This window comes from Puccinia triticina, chromosome 5A (assembly GCF_026914185.1).
Source record: "Puccinia triticina chromosome 5A, complete sequence".
NCBI classification, from domain to species: domain Eukaryota; kingdom Fungi; phylum Basidiomycota; class Pucciniomycetes; order Pucciniales; family Pucciniaceae; genus Puccinia; species Puccinia triticina.
This window is the reverse complement of record NC_070562.1, coordinates 7,633,234-7,639,737: the sequence shown is the minus strand read 5'-3', so window position 1 is coordinate 7,639,737 and position 6,504 is coordinate 7,633,234.

Below are 6,504 nucleotides of genomic sequence, written 5' to 3'. Positions count from 1 at the left end.
ATGGGCGGCTACGATGAGCGCGCTCTGGACCCCATTTCACGCCCCCTCACCACTTTCGATACACCTTTGGGACGCTTCCAGCTCACTCGGTTGCCGCAAGGAGCCACGAACTCTGTCGCTGTGTATCAAGCGCAGATGATGTGGATCCTTCAGGACGAAATCCCGGATCACGTTGGCATCTTCATCGATGACGGTGGAATTAAGGGCCCCAAATCTGATTACGACAACGAGCGCTTGCCCTGGCATTCCGGCATTCGTAGGTTCATCTGGGAGTACGCCGAAATCCTGGAGCGCGTTCTTTTCCGGATCGAAGAGTCAGGCCTGACAGTTTCAGCCTCTAAGCTCGCGGCTTGCGTGCCTGCGCTCGAGATCGTCGGCCACGTAGTCTGCAAGGAGGGTCGGAAGATGGCTCCCAGCAAAGCCAACAAAATCGTGTCGTGGCCGACTCCGATCAACGCCACGGAGGTGCGAGGTTTCCTGGGCGTCGTGGTTTACGTCCGGATTTTTATTCCGTCTCTTTCTCAGATTTGTTTGCCCCTCCGTCGACTGACTCGGAAGGATTCGGACTGGGAGTGGACTAGCGAGTGCGAAAGGGCGTTTCAGGAGCTTAAGCAGATCGTCGGGAAAGATATCATTCTAGTTAAGATCGACTACGGACCTGACGCCGGAAAAATCAAGCTTGCAGTAGACTCGAGTTATCATGCGGCCGGCGCGGTCCTTACTCAGTCAGATGCTAACGGATTTGATCGACCCGCCCTTTATGAGTCTCTTTTGTTCTCCGACGTCGAATCTCGATACTCCCAATCAAAACTCGAGTTGTGTGGGGTTGCACGAATTCTGAAGAAGCTTCAGACCGTGTTGTGGGGGCAACATTTCGAGCTGCAGGTGGATGCGCAGTCCTTGATTCAAATGATCAATGCGCCAAGCTTGCCTAATGCGCCCATGACACGCTGGGTGGCGTTCATTCAGTTATTCTCTTTCGACATGGTACACCGGCCGGGCAAGTCTTTCACTATGCCCGATGGTTTGTCTCGGCGACCTCAAGGCGATGACGAGTCAGATCCTCCTTCAGAGTTTGACGAAGAAACTCCCCATATACGCCCGGTGCAAGCTTTTTCGGTGCGTTCAGAGGAGTACTCGGGCTATCAGGAGGGTTACTGGCGCGAGATGGAGCGGTTCCTGGCGACTCTGAATAGGCCGAAGGACATGAATACGAAAGACTTCAACGCTTTGAAGCGAAGATCGGTCGAATTCTTTTTACAAGAAGGAAGGCTTATGAAGCGAGGGAGCCCACTGCCCCGCATCGTTGTCACCATTCCTGAAAGGCAGGACTCAATTCTCAAGCAGCTACATGAAGACCTAGGCCACCGCGGCGTCGCAGAGACTTATAGACGCATTGCCGAGCGGTTCTGGTGGCCCTCTTTGAAGCAGGCGGTCACACGCTGGTGTCAAAGCTGCGACGCATGTCAACGTCGCGACTTACGGAGACCTCAGGAGTTGCGATACCCCACGGGAGAATCTACAGTGTTCGGCCGCGTCGCAATGGATGTGGTACACCTGAAGGCCAGCGGCGCCAAGTATCTCATCGTCGCGCGGGACGATTTTTCTGGTTGGGTGGAGGCAAAAATTCTCAACAAACTCACGTCGGAAGCGGTGGCCGCGTTCTTGCAGGAAAATTGGACAATGCGGTATGGCCTGGCTCAAGCTTACTCCACGGACGGAGGATCCGAGTTTGGTGGCGCTCTAGCCGAAATGCTGAGAAATCTTCCCGGACAGCATTGCGTCTCTACTCCCTATTACCCTGAAGGTCAAGGCATGGTTGAACGGGGGCACGGGCCGTTAAAGGCGGCTCTGGTTAAGCTGGCAGGGGAGAGTGGCAAGAATTGCCGCAAATTTCTCCCTTTAGTCTTGTTCGCGGACCGGATCTCAACAAAGCGAACCACGGGGTATTCTCCCTATGAGCTAGTTTTCGGGCAGCGCGCGGCCTTGCCTCTGGATCTAGAAATAGAGTCGTATTTAGGCGTCGACTGGGACTCGGTCAAGACAACGACGGATTTGATAGCGGCACGGTCTATTCAGCTGGAGCGCAGCGAAGAGTCTCGTGGGATTGCGTATCGGAGGATGTTGGAAGCGCGCGGCGATTCAGTCCGCTACTGGGAAGAAGAACGCGCGTCACGATTACGCGACTCGCTCGAGCCTGGAGATATGGTTTTGGCGTACAACCGGTCCCTCGAGACGCAGTGGGGCCAACTTTTTGCTCATAAATGGAACGGCCCCTACCGCGTAGTCAAGCAGGTGGAAGGCGGGTCCTATGTGTTGTCCAAGCTGGACGGGACTGAACTCAAGAGGCGTTTCGCGGCCGACCAGGTGAAGAGATATCATTCGCGCGGAGGCATAGGAGAACAGAAGTAAGTCCTCCCATGTGTATGCATCTCCGGGTACTTGCTACCGCGTTTTTCGAAAACATTACATTCGCCACACATGTGAGCCATGCGGGACCTTTCTTTTTGTTTTCTTTCTTTTGGCGCCAGAAGCAGGATGGTGCGCGGGATGAGCAGACTAGGGACAGTCTGCAAATGGTGGGCGGATGTGGTGATCAAATCGGTGGAGGCCGTGAAAAGGCGCAAAATCAGGAAATCACCCCCTCTCAGAATCATCTAGACAAGTCTGAAATTTTCGACGGCGGCACGCGTCTCAGGATCAAGAATTGTCCGGCTCTCCTGGTTTTCTCCCCACCTCCCCGGTACTTCTCTTGGTTCTCTTATGGTTTCTGTTCTTCCCAGTTTTCGACCTCTCCTTTCTTCTTTTTTTTCTTTGTTTCTTTTGTTGTTTTGTTTGCTTTTTTTTTTTTCTTTTCCTCTTTCTTTTATGAGTGTGCTATTTCTTTCTGTTTCTCTTCTGCGCGCGTTGGATGGGAGTGTAGGAGATGGGTTGGTTTTGGTTTTAGTTTTTGTTTGTTTGTTTGTTGTGTCTGGTTTCCTTGTTTTGTTTTTTTTGTCGCAGTCTCTGTTTTCTCTCTCCTTAGGTTGTAGCGCGCGCGCGGCGGGCGCGAGGGCCTGTCGTGCAGCCTGTCGCAAGGACTGTCACCGACCCTGAATTTAAGTTCAGCCGAACTTAGAGGAGGGGTCGGCATGGTACCTCTTTCTGATCCAAGAAAAGTATCATCAAGATTCTAGGAGTTTATTTTCTGTCTGAGTTTTTTTGAGTGCCCGATACTTCGGAGTTTATTGATCCTACCCGAGCTTCTTTTCCCCGACGCGTTTCGCGCATAGTTCCAAGACCCGTTTCCGCATCCTTTACCAAGAGATTCTTACCTCCCCTTTCTCATTTTCCACAAAACCTCAACACCGCCGAGGGGTATTCCATCCCCTCGTCCTCTCAAAATCCCTACCCACTCGCTATCTTTCTGATTCTAAGACTCATTTCCGGATCAACCACGAGGGCAGCTTTTCTGCACCATCCCCTCAGCCCGCTGTCTACCGCGCACAGGTAGAAGCGCCATACCGGGAAGGGATCATCAGCCCTTCCTCATTCAGCAATCTACATACTCAAGTACACGAGACCCAGACAGTGCCTTCTTCCCCATCACGACCATTACATATTGCTGAATCACTATACGGGGGACGAGGCTAGAACCAAACAGACCAGACGACAGAACCAGAAACCGATAAACCAACCAAACTAGAAAACCAACCGAACCAGAATCCAGAAAACCAGAACAACACCAACCCCATGGCTGACAAAGTCGAAGCACTACGCCTTAGGGTCGACCAACTTGCGACCACGATCCAGGAAGAAAGGGCCCTGCGACAACGAGCCAAAGCTGAGCTAGCGGAGACTAGAGCTGGACTAGTCGCCCCTGTTGCCGTACCCATTGTCCCACCTATGGCCCCGGAGCAACAACAAGGCCCACTACCGAACCCAGCAGGGGCCCCAGTGAAAGGACCCAAAGTCGGAGTCCCAGACAAGTTCGACGGCACGCGCGGCGCAAAGTCCGAAGTCTACGTGACTCAGGTGGGCCTCTACGTCCTATCAAACCCTCAGATGTTTCCCGACAATCGGAGCCAGGTCATCTTTTCCATATCTTATTTGACCGGCCAAGCAAGTACGTGGGCTCAACCCTTTACAACAAGAATCTTCGCAGGCCAACCAGTCACTTACATGGAGTTTGCCACGGCGTTCCAAATGATGTTCTACGACACCGAACGACGGCCAAGGGCGGAGAAGGCGCTCCGGGCGTTGAAGCAAACGAAATCAGTAGCCCATTACACGTTTCAATTCAACCAGCACGCAACCGACACGGGGTGGGAGAAGTCGACCTTGATGAGCCAGTATCAACAAGGGCTCAAGAAGGATGTCTGCCTTGCGCTGGTCCTTGCTCGCGTTCAGTTCAGAGAGCTTGTTGACCTCAGCAATCTGGCGTTGAAGATTGATAACGAAATAAACGGCGCCAACCCGACCTATCCCGACCCCTCCCCAACCACGACCGCCGATCCGAACGCCATGGATCTCTCGGCGCTACGGGGACACCTTTTGGGGAAGGATAAGGCTGAGATGATGAAGGCGGGACTATGCTTTCACTGCGGCGAACGAGGCCACATAGCAAGGGAATGCCCAAAGAAAATGAAGGGGAAAGGCAAAGCGGCGGCCCGGATTGCGGAGTTGGAGGAAGAAGTTCGACGTCTGACGGCGGACACGGGAACGAGTGGCGGTGCAGGTCGAGCGGAGGGCTCAAAAAATGGCGCTGCTCGGGAGTGAAGGTTGTGCCTCCCCTGAGCAGCAGAGATCTTGTAGTAGCTGAGTTTGGAACAAGTAGCATTATCACGTCTAATGCTACCGACCCCCGGATGTTCCTCTCCTTAGCAATCAAACCAGTACATTTTCTCTTAGCCACAACCCCCTGCGCCACATTCCTTGTCGACTCAGGAGCCACACACAATGTCGTGAGCGACAAGTTCATTCTTAAGACAGAGCTACAGTGCAGGCCCTCGTCCACCGTGAGAACAATATCGGGGTTTGATGGATCAACCAGCCAAACCTCGCGTGAAATCGACCTGATCATCGATAACGACCTGACACCAACTACCTTTATTGTCACCAAACTGAAAGACTCATACGATGGCATCCTGGGAATACCCTGGATCCGTCGGTACGGACACCTCATCAACTGGAAGGATCGTCGTATTCGCACACCACTTCCGACCACCAACTTGGGCCACATCGCAACCGCAGATGCGGTTTCGTCTTGTCCGAAAAAACCCTCCAGCGACGGGGAGGAGCCCGTAGGGAGGCAAGCGAGGACAATTGACGAGGGGGTGCGCACTTTGTGCGGTATGACACCCCCGCGATGTGAGTCCATTAACCCCAAATCTCCAGTCATTTTTTTAAGTACAACTGGCAAGCGGATACACCTGTTGAAACCCCAGATTGACGGAACGTCAACTCCTACAACACCACCCGGCCCCATCGCAACCGCCGACGCGGTTTCGTCTTATCCAAAAGAAACCTCCAGCGACGGGGAGGAGCCCGTAGGGAGGCAAGCGAGGATAATTGACGAGGGGGTGCGCACTTTGTGCGGGATAACACCCCCGCGATGTGAGTCCATTACCCTTCCACGCCCATATGAGATGTTAGGGACAACTGGCAAGCGGGTACCTCTTCCAGAACCCTTAGATTCGACAGACGTCTGTGCAGCCAAGACTTCCTGGTCCAAGTCAGCGCACCTTGCGGCCCAAGCAAAGAAGACGGTACCGACGAAAACGGCCGAAGAGCTGGTACCGCGCTGCTATCACCGGTACCTCAAGATGTTCCAAAAGAAGGATGCCCAAAGACTCCCACCCCGACGCAAGTACGATTTCAAGGTTGATCTTGTGCCGGGTGCGGTTCCCCAAGACAGTCGTATTATCCCCTTATCCCCAGCGGAGAATGAGGCCCTGGACACGTTGATCAGAGAAGGACTCGAGCACGGCACCATCAGGCAGACGACCTCGCCTTGGGCAGCTCCTGTCCTGTTTACGGGGAAGAAGGACGGCAACTTGCGGCCGTGCTTTGACTACAGGAAGTTGAATGCCGTCACAGTGAAAAATAAATACCCGCTACCACTTACTATGGACCTAGTCAATAGTCTCCTCGACGCGGACACTTTTACAAAGCTGGATCTGCGGAACGCTTACGGAAATTTAAGAGTAGCCAAAGGGGACAAAGATAAACTTGCATTCATTTGTAAGGCAGGCCAGTTTGCACCATTAACAATGCCTTTTGGCCCGACTGGAGCTCCCGGATTTTTTCAGTACTTTATTCAAGATATCCTGCTCGGGCGCATCGGAGTGGACACCGCGGCCTATTTGGACAACATTATGATTTACACCCAAAAGGGGTCCGACCACGAGGAAGCAGTCAGTAGTATCCTGGAAATACTGAGCAAGCACACGCTCTGGTTGAAACCAGAAAAATGCGAATTCTCACGGACTGAAGTGGAATACCTAGGGCTACTGATATCGTGTA